Here is a 22,710-nt window from a genome sequence, read left to right as displayed (position 1 = left end):
ACATGAACAAGTGTATAGGGACAAGACAGTCATATTGCCCTTGGCCAACATAAGACTATACGAGTGCATCTTAAAATGTTCAAAAATGAAGAAACATTAAAAAAGTAGAAAGAACTTGTTAAACTTATAACTGAGAACAGTATCTTAAAAAGATTACCACTGTGTCTTAAAAGGAGAACTAATGAAACAAACTCAAGCTGACTGCTAAAGTAGCTGTATGTTAGGAAATATTCTTATTACTTTATCCATGACTCATATTAGTCTACAGATCTAAATAAACAGCTTAAAATGAGCAATTTTTTAAGTACATTTGCGAAATAATACTCCCTTGAATGTTGACCTGTTTACAAAAATATTTGATTATGCCATAAATGTTCACTGTGATGAGCTTTTATCCCTTAGTTTTGAGTCAGCTAATCACTTACAAATTATGTTTTTTTCTTCCCAACATACGTTCTCTAGCCAGTAGTTGTGTCTGTTGGTAGATCATTTAGTTTCTGGTCAGTGTCTACTGTACAGAATGCTTTGGCCTTCAAGTGCCAAAGTTTAAAAGGTGACTTCTTATGGTTAACAGATGTCTATATTTTTGGAGTGGGTTAATAAAAAGTCAAGGTCACCGCGACATTCAAATCTGTTCAAATGGTTTCCATGGAACAACTGGTAAAGATTTTAGTCTACAGTTATCAAATATCATATGATGATGATTATTCATATAGTTGTAGGTCAAAGGTGGCATTATAAGGTACCGAAATACCTCTGACATTCATTTATTATAAGAATTTATCAGTTTTTGTTCAAAGCAGTTTGGTAAGGCCATAGAAACCTGACACTTCATGAAATGCTAAACAGCAAGTGACCTTATGCAGCGTTCGTTATCATTGTGCATTAATAAATTTAGCACTCGAATAAGTAGCTTAACTATGTCACCAATACCACTGTGGTTGGAGACAGATTGATTTACTCCCGTCTTTGTGTGTGTCCGTCAGTCTGAATAGATTATATGCCTCACTTCTTTCAGGCTTAAGTTTTTTTGGTCTATCTTCTCATTCTTTCTGTTTTACTACTAACTTGTTATATTTAAGATTGTTTGTTTTGCATTTCAGGGTCTCTTGATTTATTTCAAAGGTCTCCTGATTTATTTCTATGGTCCAATGTTAATATTGTACTAAACATATATTGAATAGTATTTGCGTCATGTCTTGTCCGTAGACACTTCCATTGCATGCCTTGTTTTAGCCATAACAAAGGGAGGGTTAGAATGAAATGTATTATTCTTTATTGATAGCTTTTAACAATTATATAGGGCCTAGAGCAAATAAAGTGTGACATTTTCTCAAAAAATATTGTCTTTAAGCAAAACCATCAACGTTGATAAAAAAATGTTAGGTTTTAGAAAAGTAACTGACCATTTTGAACAAAAGAACAAGGATATTGTCAAAATAAATCAAAAATTAAAGAATAATTGGTAAAGTTACAGTGAAAAAGCTCACAAAGTGAGTGATGATTGACAGCAAACACACTTATTCTAGGGTTCATATGATTTGAACAAATGGATTTCTGTGTTTAAGATGTGCCATATTTGTATTTGCTCTCCAGTTATTTTATTTTAGAATATTTCAGAAAATGAATAGGAGAAAGTCAGTAATGAGAAATAGAAATTTTATTTTGAGTAATTATGAACATGTAGAATAAAACTAACTGCTTAACACATAACACAATGCAATATCTATGTTTGTGTCGAGTTTCGTTATTCTAATATGAACCACCCAAAAGATGTTAGTTTCTGAAATAAGCCAGAATTTTTCATTTAACTCTTAGTGTTGGGACATATTATGTGCATGTGAATTTAGGAAATGACTAGTGTTATTAGTAATTAATTTTCATCAGAACTAAAAGTATTCACAAAATTAAGGGAAATTAAAATCAACAAACATGAAAGAATATTACAGTCTGGACCTGAATTTAATTTATTACTGCTACATGTATTTATCAAGAAAATATCTAATGTTTTAAGTTTACTAATAACAAAAGGCTTAAAACACTGTTGTTCACATTTTAGTGATTTATAAGGAAATCATTTGTTATGTGGATATAACAAACTCAGGATGTAATGAGCACATTTGAGGAGATTTGTAATAAGTACAATTTACTTAACATTATTTTTGGCTCATTTCAATTCCATTGTCTTTAAATTTTACGGATGCCACAGACTTTGATTTGTTTTTATTTTTACTTTTACTTCCTTTGCTAAATGGTTTCTTTTTCCATGTTAACTTTGTCAATTTCAGTTTAATACTTAATACTCCTTTCTGGCTTTGAAAACACACCATTAAATCAGCAGCTGTCATTAAACCAAAAAAGTGTCCCAACCCTAATGGTACCTGTAAGGCTGAAAGTGACCTACTCAAGGCTATATTCTTAAATAAATATATTGAAATGCACTGTTTTAACAAGTTACAGTTAGGATTAACTAGATTTAGTTTAATATCCGAAACACTTATTTTTGTCATTCCATGTACTTGACTTTTCCTTTCCTGAAATGTTCAGCTTATATGATGCGAAAAAATAGGACTTCTGAAAAAGCTTGAATATGTTGTTGTAAATAATGTCTCTAAAACCTTTTATCATTAATCATGTTACAGTAAACAAGCTAAAAAAGCATGTTAGGGTTGGGACAAAAAGCTTTAGGGTTGGGACAAAATTAAGGATGCCGTGATAGTGGGTATTGTAGAAACACAGCCATAACTGAAATATTAGTGCAAACAATAAGCCTTAAGGAACATGATAAGACAAGACAGGTATGCAAGACTCATTAAAACAACATTCTGCATACAAAGGAATAAGGTAACTGTAAAACCGTTAGGGTTGGGACAAAAAACAAGCATAAAAGGATACCAAATGTTCGATGACAAGCAAATGTATGTAAAAACTGTAATGTTTGTATTAAAGTATACTGTATTAGCTATCAAAAAGAACATTTTATTTTCTAATATGTTAACTTATTTTGTTTTAACATATGTATATGTGAGAAAGGTATGAATTAAGGTGTTTGGCTTCATTTGGGTACTTTTCAAAATACGTTAAAAACATTTTTGAAATTAAATCTGAATATGTTAGTAGTTAACATTTATAGGGTTATGGTCAGCACATTGTATAAACATGGTAGATGTGTAAAACAGTTGATACAGAATATTTTCTTAACTAAATAATAATCCCCAAAAAATTATGTCACACGAAAATAGCTATTTTTGGAGAAATTCTGTAACTTCAAATGTTCATAAATATTTAACCGATCAACCGATTTGCCTGAAATTTGAAACCTAGATGGTTTAAGGCTGCCTTATATAAATCAAAAAAGTCCACTGTCAATCTATATTTGTGCAAAGATTGTTCTTCTTTCATACTAACCTTATTTTTTGCTTCAATAAAATGTACCCTTATTTGCTTTAGGCCATAAGTGATGCATAAGATTAAGACTTTTTCTTTACTCATTGTACTTATCAGATTCAGATTATACGTGCAAGATTAAATGGGTAACATTTTGCATTTGGAAGAAGTAAGTTTCATTAGAAATATATTTATCCTATATTTTGTATTAACATTAAATGTGAAGCATAATTGAAACTTGGAAAACAGCTCTGGTCAATGCTCCCTGAAGTGGTCAATACCAGTCAATACTGTCAATTGCTAAATACTTTTCAATAAGTCAATACTGACTGTTAAGAAATTCTGCATAGTTTATAAACAATTAAATGACTGTTTAAGAGCATTTGGGGCTTGATTATGGTGAATCCAGGCAGTATTATTTATATTAGTTAAAACAACCTAATATTCCAAATTGGTCAGGAGTAGTCGGTTGGTTATATTATGTAATGTTATTGGTTTTATATATAGACCGGCTTTTTGCCAACATTGGTGTATCTCAAATTTGCAATAAGTTCTTTTTAGAAAGCATAAAAAATCGTTAGCAGTTAACATATGTCATTTGTGTCAAATAAAACAAAACAAGAAAACTTTACTGCCAAACTTGGTAAAACATTTTTGCATTGATATTGTCGCAAACACAAAATTTACAGTTAATTAGGGCCAATTATTTAGGATAATATACAATATCATGTATCTGTCTTTCTGTACGTATGTCGTCCATGTGTCAACACAAAACAAGACACCTTAAATCAGTCACGTCAGCATTGATCACACTCTCAAGAGCAAAGACTAAAGTCATTTAGACCCTTTTTAAGATACAATGTCATGTGTGTATGTTTCGATAAGACAGTCTGATCATACTTTGATAACTTAACAAAATGTCGGTCGGTATGATACGAGTGCGTAAATACGGAGAAATAAATAGGTAAATCACAAACAGTAAATAATAAATCCCAAGAAATGTAATTTATTTACTTAATATAATACAATTTATTAAAGCCGGTTACCACGACTTACATGTTCATACACGTTATGCATATATAGAGCCGGCTGTGCCACTGCCATCTATTTTATAGACCATGCACAATTTAAGTTTGAAACTCACGAGAATTGGTCAGAATGTTTGTCTTGATGACCTCTTGGTTATTCGGGTTCAAAAACTAGGTCAGTAGGCAAGAACAACGATGAGCGATAAAAGGCCATCATGACCCTCTTGTTTTAATTCCCTGAATGCATATCTTTCACCAAGGTTTGTCATATGTAGCGGTCACCTTAATGTATATTTAAACCGAGGTATGTCCTATGAATCGGTCACCTTATGTTTTATCCAAGGTATGTCTTTTTATCAATAATGTATGTTTTAACCAAGATATGTCCCCCTTAATGTTTGTTTTAACCAAGGTATAACCTATGTATCGGTCATTTAAATGTATGGTTTAACCACGGTATAACCAAGATATGACCTTTATATTGGTCGCCTTAATGTATGTTTTGAACAGGGTATGACCTATATATCGGTCACGTTGATCAGTCAGGAGTATAACTGTTTTATTGTCGAGCCGCTTGCACCAACAAAGTTGTCCAAATGGCTGTTCGGTGTATGTGCTTGCGTGCGTCTGTCCGGATATCTTTGTCCGGACCATAAATTTGACATGCATAGAGCAATCTTGTTTATATTTGGCATGAATGTTAACCTCAGACGAAGTATCATGTGAACATCCTAGGTTCCTATCTTAAAGGTCAATGTCACACTTACAGGTCAAAGGTAAAATTCAAAAATTACTTTGTCCGGAGCAAGTCTCCTTCATGCATGGAGGGATTTTGATGTAACTTGGCACAATTGTTCACCATCATGAGACTGAGTGTTCTGCGCAAGATCCTAGAATTACTTCCCATTTTTGTTGCGTAAGAACAAGGTCCCTAGGTCTAAGGTCAAGGTTACAATTCGAAGTCAAAGGATACAAGAATGACAACTTTGTCCGGAGCATTTCTTCTTTATGCATGGAGTGATTATGATGTTACGTGGCACAAATGTCCATAAACATAAGACGGAGTGTTATGCGCAAGAACAAGGTCCCTATGTCTAAGGTCAAGGTCACACTTAGAGGTCAAATGTCAGATACAAGAATGACTTTGTCAGAAGCATTTCTTTTCGATGCATAAAGGGATTTTGATGTAGCTTGACACAACAGTTCATCATCATGAGACAGAGTGTCATGCGCAAGATCCTAGAATTACTTCCCATTGTTATTACTATAAATAGCTGAATATATTTGTAACTTATTTTACAAGTCGTAGGATAAAATCAACACCACTTTTCTGTAGTACAACATGCATGCTACATTCAATTTTCAGGTGAATTTTCACCTATCTCTACTGGTGAGAATTTTTGTGTGGACTAGGTTATTATTTTACGTCCCTTAGTTGTTAACTTATATTGTAACTGTTTGCAATCTTTCTTTTATTTGGCATTAATGTTTGCCTCAATGAGACAGGAGTGTTATGTGCAACTCCCAGTCCTTTTGACAGCTGGTGGGCCTCGACATGTTGCCCGTGGGCATCTAGTTATGTTCATTTCAGTTACTTTTTTAAGCATTTTTAGCTCGACTTTTCGATGTAATCGCCCTGGCATCGCCATTGGTTAAAGTTTTTCATAAAGTCAATAGATGTGTCGGACAGATATTATTGAGGTCATTTTTAGCTCGACTTTTTTAACAAAAGGGAGAGATATTGTACTCGCCCCGGCTTTGCCGTCGTCGTTAGTTAAAGTTATTTTATAAAGTCAAATATCTCTGTTGCTATCAAAGCTATTGAATTGAAACTTAAAATGCATATTTTCCATCAAAGTCTACACCAGGAGAAACAATACACATGATTTTGATTTGAATTTTGACAGAATTATGTCCCTTTTTAACTTAGATTTTTTTGTTAATGTTTCGACAAATTCAAATATCTCTGTTACTATTAAAGCTTTTGACTTGAAAGTCAAAATAGTTATTTACTATCAAAGTCTACACCAGGAGTAACAATCTCTATAACTCTGATTTGAATTTTGACAGATTTATGTTCCTTTTTAATTTGAATAATTTTACTGGCAAAGCTCTAATTCAGATTCAAGCATTGAGAAAAGTCGAGCGCGCTGTCTTACGGACAGCTCTTGTATATACTGTATTAGTTCAAAATTAGGAATTGGCACAGGAGGGCTTTGTAATATGTTATGATATATGAAACAAGTTATGAAAGTTTAAGCAATAAAATGTGGAAAGTAGATCCCTCGGAAGCACCGAAAACAATGCAAACAGTGAAAATTGCAGACTCGGTTTGATTGAGTCTGTTCATGGGCAGTAATGGAAAATGCAACACGGCCACGCCCCCTAGCACCGGCTTAAGCGGTATTCAATCTTCAAATCTAAATGAGTTGAAATCAATGATCCCGAAGGACAGAAAATATAACAACTCGAATGAGTTATAAACTGCGATAACCTGAAACAGTTACACCCCTGACTGTTGATGTATGTTTCATTCTTGCTTTGCTCATGTTGTTTTTATAAGAAAAACTAAACGAAATATCAAAAACATAAATTAGAAGTTTTTCATATTTTAACTGTACATCACACTATTCAGATAAATAAAATCACATATATATAGATCATATATGACTCTATTTGTAGTGGGGCCTCCGTGGCCGAGTGGTTAGAGTCGTTGACTTCAAACCATTTGCCCCTCATCGATGTGGGTTCGAAACCTCATTTGGGGCGTAGAATTCTTCACGTGAGGAAGCCATCCAGCTGGCTTACGGAAGGTCGGTGGTTCTACCCAGGTGCCCGCTCGTGATGAAATATGCACGGAGGGGCACCTGGGGTCTTCCTCCACCATTAAAGCTGGAAAGTCGCCATATGACCTAAAACTGTGTCGGTGCGACAATAAACCCAACAAAATAAATAAATAAACTATTTGTAGTGCCCATGAAAAGCGCAGTGAAGGATTCAGAACCAGTGCAGATCGATGTTACAGCAAACATGAAGGCAAAGAATAAACAGGTAACCATTAAACTTGCTTTAAAATTTTTGGCTGAAATATATTGGCCTGATAAAGCTTGGTTTTTGACCTTGACCTTGAAGATATTTGCAAATAGTTGAGAACTTGGCTGATAAATATTTGTCTTTCATTGAAGTGCAACAACAGAATAGTCTGAAAATCAAGAAACTCGGAAAAATGTAGGCTGAACTCATTGTATTTTTACCAGTTTGTTTTATATCCCCGCTAAACGAAGCTTGAAGGGGGTATAATGGTATCTCCTAGTCCGTCCGTCTGTCAATAAATGCATGTCCATAATTCTTGTAAATACAACAATTACTGCTCTTTAGCTACTAGAGGGATTTTGAAAACAATCTACATTCTGGTAGTACATGACCTGAGGATGTTCATAGTGACTTTGTGTGTCAGGATACTGGTTATATGACCCAGGGAAGTGCCTACGCCTTTAGTATCTTGAACAATGAAATGGGTCCTATCCCTAAGGCGACTTTGTCTTAGACTAGTTGACAAACGAAATAGAATGTCCTTTGTTAAAACGTATAGCTGGTGAGACCAAATATCTCATATATATATGTATAGAATTTTCCTCGGGCTACCTTGCCTAAATGATTCGTGTACCAATGATTCGTAAATGATTTTAATTATCAGCTCAAACTCCTATATGCTGCAGACTCTATACTTGACTGGTCTTTTTGTTGAAGTTCCCGTCAGACAATGTCTTTGAATCAACAACATACTAGTCCTTTCGCATAGATGTTCGGCCTCTGTCTTCTCAACTCTATATGATTGCCCTGACTCCTGGATGCTCAGCGCCTATATGCTATCATATGTAGCACTCAACTACCATATAGGTATATCCCCTATGCCTTGGCTGTACTTCGCCAGTAATGCTGAACCGTCTATAAGCTGGAACTCTCCTATTATCTCAGTAGATTACCAAACTCTGAGTATCTGTCTCAGCTTCCCGATGCTCAGCCTATATATGCTATTGTCTATAGCATTCAACTATCCTTAAGGTAAAACTCCTATGCGCTGGCCCTTTAGCTCGAAACCTTATTGAAATTCTGCAACTCTTCTTTAGTCTAAGAACTTCAAAAATCTTCTTTTTAACTATTTACCCGCGTTGACAGGGTAACTGCAATAGTCTCCTTATCAAGGTACAGGAATAAATTATTAGTTAAATCCTCGATGTGTCTTCTTCAACCGCTGCATACCGAATGAGCTCTCTGTCACCAATCTACCTATTTATACCTGAACAGACGTGCTATTTTTAGAACCTGTTTCTGATTGGTCCAAATTTAAACATAGCCTCTTACCACGAGTACCTGCTCTATTAAATGTCTGGTTCCCTTTAATTATTGTATATGATTCAATGTGTGATGCTGGGATCCAGCTATCGACATAATGAACCCAAATCAACCACAAATGACCCAAAATCTATTATTAACAGCAATTCAACAATAATTATAACAAAGATAGCATGAAAAGGGAGTCAAGCACTATCTGTGCTTATGTGTCACGTTATCAATATATCAAACATACAAGTTATTCTGACAAATAGCCCCTTTCTCAAGAAAATACTAAAGGTTTTTTATAAACAAGAAGAATAATTTGTAAACAAATCTCTTTTCTTTTTTACTATTTCTTGATTATTTTTGTCAAAATCCTTCACATCATATTCTGTTTCATGTACTCAATTATTGTCTACTTAAATAATCAGCGCATACATTTTCTGTACCTTTCATAGATTCAGTTTTGAATCTGTAACACTGCAAAAACAATGCCTATCTCATAATTCTTGAGCTTTCTACTTTACATTTCTGTATGTAACTCACTGGTGCATGATCAGTCTGCAGGATGAATTCACTGCCATACAAATACTTCTGAAATGTCGTAACACCAAAAACTATTGACAGACATTATCTTTCAATTACCGAATAGTTCCTCTCTCTTTGGAGCAATTTCTTACTGGCATATGCTATGGGAAATTGTCCATCTTCATACCTGTGCTGCTCCAACCCCAGTACCTGAAGCATCGCATTGTAATATAAAAGGTCATGAAAAGTCTGGTTCACCGTAGAATAGGTGCTTGTGTAAGCAATGTTTTCAAAGTATTAAAAGCTTTGGCATGTTGTCCTTCCCATACGAAGTTATTAGGTTTTCCTTTCTTGATTAAGTCGGTCAGGGGTGTTGCAACTTCAAAGTACAATGCTATGAATTTTCTATAATATCCTGTTAGACCAAGGAAACTCCTTACTTGTCTCTTAGTCTTAGGTTCGTCAGCGTTCCTTATGCGATCTAGTTTATCATCTTCCATTTCCAGCTGATCGTTTCCGACTTTATGTCCTGTGAATGAAATATTACTCTATCCTATTAGACACTTTTAACGGTCTAAATGTAAGATTTGCATCCCTAACTCTCTCAAAATATCTTGTAACATTAACATATGTGTGTCCCATGTCATTGTGTGACTTAAAATACCATCTACATAATTGTCAGCATGTTTGCATCCTGTAAGTAATTTTCGCATCATTTTATTAAATGTAGCACCTGAATTGATCATACCAAATGGCATTTTCCGGAACTGGAAGCTTCCCTCCGATGTTGAGAATGCTGTCAAGTGCCTAGATTGCTTCTCGACAGGAGTCTGCCAGTAGCTTTGCTGAGGTCTAATTTTGTGAAGAACTTATCCCCATGAAGTTTTGACCGGATATCTTCATCATTTCCCATAGGCTCTGTATCAAATTTCGTTACAGAATTCAAACATCTAAAATCTGTTTGTATTGTTACTTTTTTACCATAACTATAGGGGAGTTGTATGCAGAGGTGGCAGGCTCGATGATACTAATCTTTAACATGTGTTGAACCTCTTGGTTAACCTTATTTCGTTTTACATATGGTATGGGATATTGTCTGACTCAAACAGGTTCTGTGGTGGTAAGCACGACCTTATGTTCTGCGAGATTTGTAGTTCCAGGACTATCAGTGAAACTTTCTTGGTATTGTTTCACAAGAGATTTTGTTTGAGATATTTGGTCTTTGGATAACCGAGGATTGATGTTTATATGTTTCCGATCCTCCTATTCTGACAAGATCGAGCAAATTTTCGTCATCAACTACCCCTATCTCTATACTAACATCGGCCTCGATCACCGCGACACTTCCTGCAAAAATATCTTGTCTTTCCTTGTACTTTTTGAGTAAACTGATATGGTAAATCCCTATTTTGTCACCGACCTTTACTTTAAAATCCATTTTATTGACCACGTCAACCACTTCATTTGGTCCTTTCTACTGAAGCATCAACTTATTGTGATTAGTTGGCAAAAGTAATAGCACCTTATCCCTGACCTTTAAATTTTTGTTTCTGGCACTCTTGTCGTAATGGTGTTTGTATGACTTTCTCTAGCTACCTTACATGTTTCCTCCAACCGATTCCATAAGTCTAATACATTTTCATATGTGTTTCTTGTTTCTGGTGTTTCACTATCAGTCCAAAGTTCTTTAAGTACTTGCATAGGTCCTCTGACTGTCCTATCATAGAAAAGATCAAATGGTGAGAATCCTATACTTGCCTGTGGAACCTCTCGATATGCAAACAATACGGCTGACAAATATCTATCCCAGTCTTTTGGTTTTTCTTGACACATCTTTTTCAACATACTCTTTAAAATACCATTCATTCGCTCACAAAAGACATTGCAATTTGGGTTTACGGAGTTATGAACATTTGTTTCAGGCTGAACAGCCAACAAACTTCTTCCATTAGCTGTGCAGCTGTAGGGTAAACTGACTTCCTCTGTCACTCAAGATTTCGGATGAAAATCCTACTCTGGAAAATATATCTAGCAAAGCTTCAGCCACCCGTTCTGTCTCAATCCTAGGTAATGCAACTGCCTCAGGATATCTTGTGGCATAGTCGACCACGGTAAGAATATACCGATTTCTTTTTTCTGAAACAGGAGCAATAGGTCCTATTAAATCCACAGCCACCCGATGAAATGGTGTCTCCATTATTGGCATATCTTTTAGAGGAACCTTTCTAACTTTTCCTTTTGGGATCATTTTCTGACATATATCACACGACCTACAAAACCTTGTGACACCACTAGTTAACCCAGGCCAACAAAAACTTGTTTTATCATATCAACTGTATTTCTTACTGATAGATGTCCTCCAACTATTCATTCATGAGCTAAAGACATAACCCTCTTTCTGAATTGAGTTGGAACTATAATTTGCTTTATCTCTTTGACAATACTGCCTTTCTTTTCTTCGAAGGTTCTATACAATACATCCTTCTTGACTTCGTACATATACGTTAAACCACATTTTGTCATCATTTTCTTCTGATGCGAGGCATAGGTCCACAGTTTTCCTAAGGTATTGTCTTTTGAGCCTTTTTTAATTGCTTAACATCAAGTTCATCCTGTTTAGGTTCTGTGACCTTCAAAGGTTTAATTGATTGTTTGTCTTTCTCAGCCTGTGCTCTCGTTACCACAGCTGCAACAATGGATGGAGACTGTTTTCGATCCCTACTACTCCAGTTAATGTCTGGTCTATCAGAAGCCTCTTTGATATTTCCAATAACTAAATCACAGATCAAAGTTGTCAAAAACATTGCTTCAACTTCTCCTGTATAATATGGTGTGTCAACTTGTATCTTTGCTGAAGGAACTATCCTTGTTCGTCCATCAATTGCAACCATAAGATACTTCTTATCTAACATTTGATTCTCTGATACGAACTCTTTCCTAACAGCTGCCAACTCACAACCTGTATCTCTCAAAACGTGAACTTCTTTGTCCCATATATATCATGTCTTCAACACCAAGTTTGTTTCACCAGTTGTTGAATCAATGGTACAGGTGTTTGCTATGACTGAAACAGACTGTCCTTCTCCTAACCTAAGCCATCTATCTTCTATGTTGTCTTTTACCTTTTTATCATCTAATGACACAGCTATGCATGAAGCTGACACTTTTCTGTCTTCATACTGTCTGTCTCTATCTTTATGCTCCTGATCTTTCTTTCTCAAGTCTTTGGGTATAGAATCTTGTCTGTCATGCTTATCTATCTGTCTCTCCTCGTAGGATCCCCTACTGGCCAAAGCAGACCCGCTGATCTTCCTCTTATTTTGGTCTCGGCACTCCCGTGCTATATGACCCTCCTTATTACATAAGTAACATACAGGCTTTTTTTAAAGCTGGCCTTTCTTTGTTGGGGCTGTGATGAAGGTGTCAGACTTGGACGTTATGGTGGCCTATTGGATGAGGAATTATTTTCTAAAACCCTGTTTGAGGTTATAGTACCACCATGTGCTTCAATGTATTGTTCTGCCAACTGTGTCATCTCAGCTCTCGATTTTGCAACTCTTTTTTTATTATTAAATATTTTTATTTCTCTATGTTCACAAAGAAATATTTTCATTTTCCACACACGCGCACCCGCACACACACATATGTATACCTGAACAAAAACAACAGCAGTATGAAAACATTCACACATCCATACATATATGCATATGCACACACCAACACACTCACACACGAATATGCATATGCAAGATCTCAGCTCTCGATTTTGCAACTCTTTCCTTTAAGAACAAAGCTAGGTCTGTGGAACAAGTTTGGATGAACTGTTCTCTGATCATAAGGTCTTTCAGCATTTCAAACGTATTGTCAACCTCTGCTATCTCTGTCCATCGACTGAAATACATGTCCAGTCTTGCCATGAACTGAAAAACAGTTTCACCACGCTCTGGCTTGCATTCCCTGAACTTCAATCTAAAACTTTCTTCTGTTAACTGATAACGCTTTAGAACTGCTTTCTTCAATGCCGTATAGTCATTGGCTTGGTCTGGAGGCATGCTTGTGTATACGTCCAGGCCCCGCTTTCACTAACGTTCTCAAAGTGAGGAAATTCTCAGCTCAAGATTTTCTCAGAACTGTCTGAGAATTGTCTCAGCTGAGAAATTTCTCAAGTTGGCTTTCACTAAACTTTTTCTCAAGTCTTGAGATTTTTCTCAGCTGAGCCGTAATTTTTTAAAACATAAGCGGCCAAACATCCAAGGAGCCGCGTGAACTTTCCCACAAACACGAGTGCATAGTTGGGGGCAGTGGAATTATTCATTTATTGAGACGAAACGAAGCGTTGAGAAATGTTCATAAACAACATGTATAATTTCGGGATATATCCAAATTGTGTTTGTACAAAGGTATGGCAGTGTGTTTTCAATATTATAATTAATCAGCTTCAAACCTGTCACTTCTGAACCAATCAAACACACAGTCGAGGGTACTACGTCATATTGCATGTGTTTTCTTCACCAAATATGGGATTAGGTAAACACAGCCTTATGTTGTTACACTACACTACGTGTGACAATTTTATGTTATCGGGCATATGTTTATGAGAATCAGATATGCAGCCGTAAGTATACAGTATATTGTTTTTTGATTCACATATTATCGATAATTACTGCAATTAGTGCATTCATATCAATAATTGCAGGGACATAAATAGCTATGCATTCTCTACTCTAGGCATTTCAAACTTGAAAACACACAATTTGTTCAAAATACTCACATTCCATTTGTAGAAGATATCAGGTTTCTTTTTCCAAAGCATTTTGTCATTGCTGTCATGATTATAAATTAATTCTATGTCTAACGTATTTCGCCAGGTACTCTGTAAGTTGAAAGTGCTGCAAACCATGTATATGTATGTTTTTGAAAATGCAAAATGAAAGTGAAAATAGGTAGAGCTGTCAAAATAAAAAAAAATGCAATATTTCAAAAAATATAAAAGTTAATTAGATTTTTTAACCAGAGTACCTAGATAAATATGTTAGATACACAACAAAAACAAATTTAGAGAAAAAAATGTGTTTAAAAAAAAAGATTGACATTTCTTCAAGGTAGAATGTGGACAGTTAAAGGAACATGTGTTAAAGTATACCCAAACAAGGTGACCTTTATAGAAAGTATCTGCTACTTGTGTATATGTGCTATGAATATTATTGGTCTGTCAGGTATAATTTCCATTTGTGAAAATTTACATGAGGGGGTCTCATAGGCTTTACATGATCCTAGTTCTACTTTCATTTCTGCTTTCACTTTCAGTTTGAAATGTGTTCCATTTTTTTTTAAATTACATTTTTGCAGCACTTTCATCCCCCCCCCCCCCCCCCCTCCCCCCCGACTTCCTGAATAACCAATATGTTATGTTAGAAAATAGTATAAACATTAGTCTCACTTGAGATGTAAACTACAAGTGTCATATATAGGCCTAGCTTATTCCTGTTTTAAAATGTTGCAGGTTTGTAATTATATTTCATAACTTGAGACAGGACTATATAAAAACTATTTTTGACATAAGCATGGTAACAAAATATATTTTTGAAACAGAAGTTTGAAAATCTGTATGACAGTATAATAGCATTTTATGATGGGAAATTTCCAATCAGTAGAATATATATTTGTATATTAAAGCTTTTCCTTCTTTTACTGAACACTTCTCTATATTGTAGATCTAAATAGAGACAGAATATAAAATTCCTCAATAAAATGCTAATATAATTGTTTTTTTTTTGTTGTTTTGTTTTTTTTTTGAAAATCATTATGAAAGAAAAAGCTGTTTCAGTTGTAAGGCATCCCTGAAATGTCACAGATTTTGATAACAGTTTTAAATGTTTATTGTCAATGCATATGTTTCAAAGTATGCTATTTAGTTTTATATGTTTATATATTTTATATATGGTTTATATTATAATACACACCAACAGTTACACACAATTTTATAAAGATTCTTGTAGATATCAAAATTATGTTGTTGATAATTATAAGCTTATGTACACAGTAACCACTGATCCTGTATACCTAAGGCTCAAACTTAGTGTTTAAGATTTTCTGTATTATCAAAATCTTTGTGTAATTTAAAGCTTGATATTCCTTCTTATAAATGGAATAAACTATATATTTAAACCTGGTTACAGATCAATTTTCAGACAAACATTTTTATATAATTTATATCAGGTCGCAGCCTGCTGATGAAGATCCTCAGCTTATTATACAGAGGTCAGGCTTGAGCTATGTGCTGATTCAAAAGATGCTAATGACAGTGGATAATCCATTCTGAGTTGTTCTAGGATCATTCACCAACGTTTCAAAACACTGATGGAATTGAAGGCAGTACATATACTGATGTCTGGCCTGTGATTTCAAGTATAGACTATAGTATGTATTGTTTAGACTAAGTTAGTCTCAATGTTTCCTAAATATGCAAACTTTATTATAATTCAAACCATGCCAAAAATTTTAATTTTACTCAAACGGAAATAAAGGAGAACAATAAATAAAATCATGCTTGCAACATAATACAGAAACCAAATTGATACCCTGAATGGAGGCACTTCATTTACAACCATTTGAAATGGATCAGTCTGATTTTGACCAAGTACTGGTTTGGTTTGAAACTTTCACTTATGATAATTTGCATGCCTAGCTCAGAATATAAAGCACTAGACTATGAATCAAGAAAAGTTCTAAGTTTGATCCTTTGGCTATGCATGCTATGCATGCAACATCTTTAACAGTCTGAGAGAAGAATATGTCTAAGTCATTTGTCCACCATTTCTTACTCATTTACAATGGGAAGTTGTCTGTGAGCACAAGTAATTTCTAGTAAAGAATGCAGGAACACTTAAAAGGTTAACTGAACACCATTACTGTAATTTACATGACTGAAATACTGTTGCAAAATTGAATCATATTGAAACAAAAAACAAAAAAAAGGAAATTTTGCTCCATAAATGCATAACAAAAATAAAATTTGTGATAGTGTACTGTATATTATATGGAAAAAACAATTCCTTTTCAGATTGATGTACCTCCTCCTGATGTATCTCCATGAAAAAATATATCTGCCATGTGAAAGGAGCAAGCTGCAAGATATACTGTGGAAGTGGGGGCCTATGTAAAAAACATTTTATTTAAAGAATATAAGAAATCTGACACTAAACTACTGAAAAGGTGCACAGGGGACATTTTTGTGTGTATAGACTTTCATCAAGATTCTGAGAAAGTTGATTTATTAAACAGAAATAGTCATATTGTGTCTTCAAAGCTGAAAAAGATTAAGATCTTAGAAAACATTAGGACTCAAGAAAAGTAATGGGGTAATGAAACTGCAGTGTTCAACATTTAAATTGTTTTTTGTTTTTTTTTTCACTACATTTTGTGAAGAGGGTTCCATCACAAGATGTGACATATTGGTAAGAATGAGATGTAGTTTATGAAAAAGGGTATTTTGCTTTAAATGTGTAGACTTTAAGTTACATAAAAAATCAAAGCTGTAACAATAAAGCCTGATTTAAAAAAACTAGCCAACATGTAATTGTCACACTTTCTTGGGCGTACAGGGGACATAATTAGCTATATAATTTAATATAACTTTAACCATTAGGCCCTTGCTAAATTTCTATAATGGACTTGTCCATTTTACAATTTGGACAGTATTATTAAGTGTTAAAAAGGGTGCTAACCAAAAGATTCTGACTGAATGGCGCACAGTGCAGATGAAGATCAGACTGCACTAATATGCAGGCTGATCATGATCTACACTTGTCGCAAAGGTAGGACCAACCATGAACAGCATGATAAGGATTAAAACTGCTTGAGCCATTCAACTGAAATTGCAAACATTTGTTGACTACATTGATTGGATATAATGTAACTTGCCCCAAAACACTTTATAAAACTGAACTGAATTAAAATAAGGTGAGAGAAAAGGAAAAGCTTAATTATTAATAAAAAAAAAAACAATATAGCCGATAGATACACATTGTTGAAGGCATTATCTTTGTTTACATTAAATTTAAATGTGGCTGCCACCTTTTTTGTTAGAAATATAAGACACATTAATTTCTTGTTTTCGAATTTATGTGTCAAAGTGGCAGTTCTTGTTAACTGCAAAATCATCTACTGTTATTGGTTAACTAATTATTGGAATAGTGAGCATTTTAACATTGTTTCATCACAATGCACTCCTTTATGGGAATAGGGAGGCAATAGCACATTTAACTATTAAAACTTATTATTAAACTATGTCATTTGAATGAAAACAGCCTTAGACACACCTGAAAATCAGATCAATTTGAAAATACATGCAATGTTTTAAAAATGTTTTTGGATTTAAGTTATAACATTTTCTTATTTTTATCTTCAGTTGGTTATAAATGCAACTGATTGTTTTTATCAACATCTGTTGTCAGGTGTGTTTCGTCCCAATTTAATTTTGTGACCCATACAGTGTTTCCAGGACTCATCAGTATGAGAAACACCATCAACTTGAGTCAACAACATAACTTTTAACATGTGAACAGAAGTTAATTATAAACATTTTCAAAGGAACATAGTGAACTGGAACAGTAAATGAAAATTATAAAAGAAATGAAAATGATAACCTGTACACTTTGGCATTTCATAGTTCTTTTTAAAAGATCAAATTTATCTGAGAAGACAATGACAGTGAAATATAAAATTTTACTTAAAATTATTGATGTAAATCATACTGAAATCTAACAACTTACTGGTAATATAAATTTTATCAATAGCATAGAGTAAAGATTTTCTGATATTTTTGGAAAGATTTGAAAAATATTGTACTTTAAATGTTCAACCAATATTTTAGATCAAATTATGAAATGCCATATTTATTTATAAATGAATAAAACTGTTGTCAACTTATAAAAATTTCTGTTAACTTTAATAAATTATTAGAACTTAAATATTTTTCATTGTCTTTGTGTCCATCAGTTTTTCTGCTTATTCAATTACATCATGCTATTTGCCACTTGCTAAATGTGAACTATCTAAAGTATAGATGTTAATAGTTAACAGCACTGCAAAATGCAGAACAAAATATTTCCAAATGCTTATTAATGAGTGATTACTTATAAACAAGCTGGCGTATAAAGCCGTATGTAATATCATGCCATTATGTAATAACTTTTATCACTTTACATGGCTAGAGATTGAACCTACAATATCCCACTGAAGTGGTGGGCCATCTACCACTTGGCTACTGAGGCCTATGAGGCAACAGGACTTGACTACTACAAAGTTGAGATTTTGTTTAAGCAGTAGGTTAGCTTAGTTGGTAGAGTACTAGTCCTGTATGAGAGGGTCCCCAAGATTGAGCCCTACAGTAGACTGACTGCACATTTTACTCAATCTGTTCAATTAACTAGATGCACACATTGGACTGTGACAGTTTTATAAACTAGAGGCATTATCCAGGAATAGTCCCCTCTATGTACACGACTTTTATATAGCTGGGGAGTTTCTTATGGTATAGGACTTGATTACCACAAAGGGGGAATTGTTTCAGCAGCTGGTTAGTTCAGTTGATAGTGTGCATACCCTGTAAACAAGGGGTCCCGGCTTTGAGCCAACCACTAACTGCTCATTTTTATCACCCCTTGATGATAACCCCCAAGTTGTGAAACGAAATTTCACAAGAATAAGGACTTCTATGGACGTTACTGCACAAGTAAATATATCTCGGTACGAGCATTTTTGGTACGAAACATAGGCACAGTAAAACGTATACTGTACTTAATAAATATTGTCTTCAAAGTTGTGTAGCATTCAAGACGAGAAAGAAACATTTTAGGAACAGTAAAAATGATTGAAAATGTTGTCCTTGTGGTAGATTAATTGCTGCATGTGTTTTAAAAGCGTAAACAGTGTCCCTAGCAACAATCGGCCATTTTAGTTTTACTTGGATTACTTCCCTTGAAATTAAGAAATTACCGTCTCCGACGAAGTTTGTTGTCATCCATGTCATGCTGGTGAACTCAACGTGAAACTGGCACCGACTACGGCGGCGGCGTATATTGTATCGTCGAAAAGTCGCCATTTTGTTTCTTTGAGAAAAGCACTGAGACAGCCCAACCCTTGACTCAAGAAATCTGAGAAAAATCTCAGCGCGGAAGTTGAGATTTTACTGAGAGATTTTTAGTGAAAGCCAATCTGAGAAAAATCTCAAGCTGAGAATCAAAGTTGAGATTTTTCTCAGACTTGAGCTGAGATTTTGACTTGAGAACGTTAGTGAAAGCGGGGCCAGGCCTTTTCCTGGGAGTAATGAGCTGAGACTAACAGCCCATGTCTCTTCTTTCCATCCCTGGCTTTTTGCAAACCGCTCAAATCGCTCGAGGTACGCATCCATATCATCCTTACTTTTCTCGAACTTTGGTAACCTTGGTCGCATTGTTTTACTGCTCAAGGGCTCAGAACCTTTATCAGCCCCTAAAACTCCGGCTTCAGCCTTTATTTTAAGCAATTCAAGCTCATGTTCTTTCAAAGCTAAATCTTGCTCGTTTAAAGTTCTTTTCACTTTCTAAACGTTCCAACTCAAATAATATTTTCTTCTCAGCTTGTTCTTCCTCATAATGCCGTAACTTCTCGGCCTGTTCAAGCTCAAACAATCGTTTCTTCTCAGCTTCTTGAGCCTCAAACCTCCTTCTGTCCTCATCTCGTCTAAGCATACGTTCCTCACGTTCCGTATACTCCTTCTCTTTCCTATCGACAAACTCTATGAGCTCTGAACCTGAGAGACCCATTAGTTCACCCATCTCAACCCATTTATCGTAGTTCATCTTTAAGTTTTAGGCTGGAACTAACTCTAAAATTTAACTATATGTGACTCAGACTACCTTCAGTCACAGCGCCTTCTGGTACACCAACAGAACGTTAAAACCACTAGCCTCTGTACCTCCTTGGATATAGATCCTGGACGAGCCCCCAAATTGTCAGGATACTGGTTATATGACCCAGGGAAGTGCCTACGCCTTTAGTATCGTAAACAATGAAATGGTTCCTATCCCTAAGGTGACTATGTCTTAGACTTAGACAAACGAAATAGAATGTCCTTTGTTAAAACGTATAGCTGGTGAGACCAAATATCTCATATATATAGAATTTTCCTCTGGCTACCTTGCATAAATGATTCGTGTACCAATGATTCGTAAATGATTTTAATTATGAGCTAGACAATTTCAGGGAACAGGCAAATCACTAAATATTTCAAACTAATAAATTTCAATCAGCTCAAACTCCTATATGCTGGAGACTCTATACTTGACTGGTGTCTTTGTTGAAGTTTCCGTCAGACAATGTTTTTGAATAAACAGCATAAGAGTCCTATCGCATAGATGCTCGGCCTCTGTCTTCTCAACTCTATATGATTGCCCTGACTCCTGGATGCTCAGCGCCTATATGCTATCACATGTAGCATTCAATCATCATATAGGTGTATCCCCTATGCCTTGGCTGTACTTCGCCAATAATGCTGAACCGTCTATAAGCTGGAACTCTCCTACTATCTCAGTAGATTACCAATCTCTGGGTCTCTGTCTTAGCTTTCCGATGCTCAGCCTATATATGCTATCGTCTATTTAGAACTTGTTTCTGATTGGTCCTAATTTTACATAACGTTTTACCACGAGTACCTGCTCTATTAAATGTCCGGTTCCCTTTAAGTATTATATATGATTCAGTGTGTGATACTGGGATCCAGCTATCGACATAATGAACCCAAATCAACCACAAATGACCCAAAATCTATTATTAACAGCAATTCAACAATAATTATAACAAAGATAGCATGAAAGGGGAGTCAAGCACTATCTGTGCTTATGTGTCACGTTATCAATATATTAAACATACAAATTATTCTGACAAAGTGTATCGCCTGAAAATATGCATACTATACATTATCAAGGTCAGAGGTTTCTAAGTGGAGATAGCTCGAATTAATTATTTTTAGCTTGACTATACGAAGTATATGGATAGCTATCCTACTCGCCGTGCTATCGACGTCTTTCCGCGTCCACACGTTTGGTTAAAGTTTTTATGCACTTTCTCTCTTTTTCTCCTTATCTCTGTAATTACTTGATGGATTTGCTTTAAACTTAAAGCTAGTTATTCCTCATTACACCCACATTATCAGGCTTAAGAGCAATAACTCCAACATTTCTTAAATAATCCCCCCTTTACTGGTCCTTTTGTATCAAAAAATGCGCGTACGGTCTAGAGGTATTCGAGTTCTTTTGGGGTCTTTTATGTACATGTGCTCCAAGTAAACAGTATATAAAACTGACTTATTATTAAGATGTTTAGGCAGTTGTTGAAGACATGTGATTTTCTGAAAAGCAGCTCCAGTTACATGACCTGCCCTTTGATTTGAACATTTTATCAATTACCATTCAACTGAATACAGAAGTTAAGGTATCGGAACCTTGCTGTTTATATGGTAAAGTGCTAAAATTAACTGTTTAGCTTATAAGATTTAATTTGTCTCCTTTTCAGAAACCAGACAGATTCAGCAGTTTTGTAAAAGTGCAGTGAATAGCGGAAAACTATAGAGACACATCATCAGGAAACAGAAAGATAAAGCAGAAGTTCAGGAAATATTATCAAACCATGCCATATTCAAACTTCTATATTTGATAAAGTATTAAGAAAAGGTATATATGAGAACGATTTAAAAGACATTGTAGAAGATAGTGCACCATCAATGAGAGAATGCAAACCACAATACCATGACAATTTACGTGTCAGTACTGAATTTAAAGGGATTTTTTTGTTTTGTTTTGTTGTGTTTTTTTTTCGAATAAGTATTTTTCAAGACATACATGTGATGGTAAAAGTCTTGTGGCATTGAAACCAAAACTATTACAAAAAGTCTGTGAAAAAAGTATGATGATGAAGAATTCAGAGACATATTGAATAGGTTGAGAGATGATGAAGTAAAAGATGTTTGCAGGAGCAAATCTTGTTACAATAAAAAGTATATCAACACTTTAATCTCAAGCGCCATGAGGAAGGAAAACAAAACGAATTCAAAGAGATACTGACTGATATGAGGGACTTGAGCAAACGTTTTTTCAAAGTTTTAAAATATTTGTAATTCTGAAAAAGATGTTGAAGATATGTTTGATAGAGATTATCTGCCAGACTAAGTAGAATCTTACTGAAGAAACTTTACGGCTGGAAGATACCCATCGGAAAAGAAAGGAGAAACATGAACAGAAACTGACGATTGATGCAATCATTTTGAAGTCAATCAAAACATTACATGGTTTTTATGCAGAAACAAAGCAGAATGAGAAAAGAAATGAAATAAAAACTTCAAACTTGCATACAAAAACAAGTCATGTGACAGACAAACTTGTGTGAAAAA

General features: G+C 34.8%; 1 long non-coding RNA gene across 3 annotated transcripts; it reads left to right on the top strand.

Annotated features, from left to right (window-relative positions):
• Positions 1-7,449: 7,449 nt before the first annotated feature.
• On the top strand, positions 7,450-18,388 carry LOC123543350 (uncharacterized). Of its 3 annotated transcripts, none has more exons than XR_006684948.2 (3): positions 7,450-7,466; positions 15,501-15,701; positions 16,345-18,388. It is a non-coding gene; the product is annotated as an uncharacterized LOC123543350 (long non-coding RNA). The 3 variants fall into 3 exon arrangements; XR_006687784.2 differs by lacking the exon at positions 7,450-7,466 and adding an exon at positions 13,747-13,896 and having other exon boundaries at positions 16,345-18,387; XR_008371872.1 differs by lacking the exon at positions 7,450-7,466 and adding an exon at positions 14,767-14,784.
• Positions 18,389-22,710: the final 4,322 nt, after the last annotated feature.

The sequence above is a fragment of the Mercenaria mercenaria genome, chromosome 7 (assembly GCF_021730395.1).
Source record: "Mercenaria mercenaria strain notata chromosome 7, MADL_Memer_1, whole genome shotgun sequence".
Taxonomy (NCBI): Eukaryota; Metazoa; Mollusca; class Bivalvia; order Venerida; family Veneridae; genus Mercenaria; species Mercenaria mercenaria.
The sequence above is the reverse complement of the archived record's forward strand: the minus strand, read 5'-3'. Positions and strand labels throughout refer to the sequence as shown.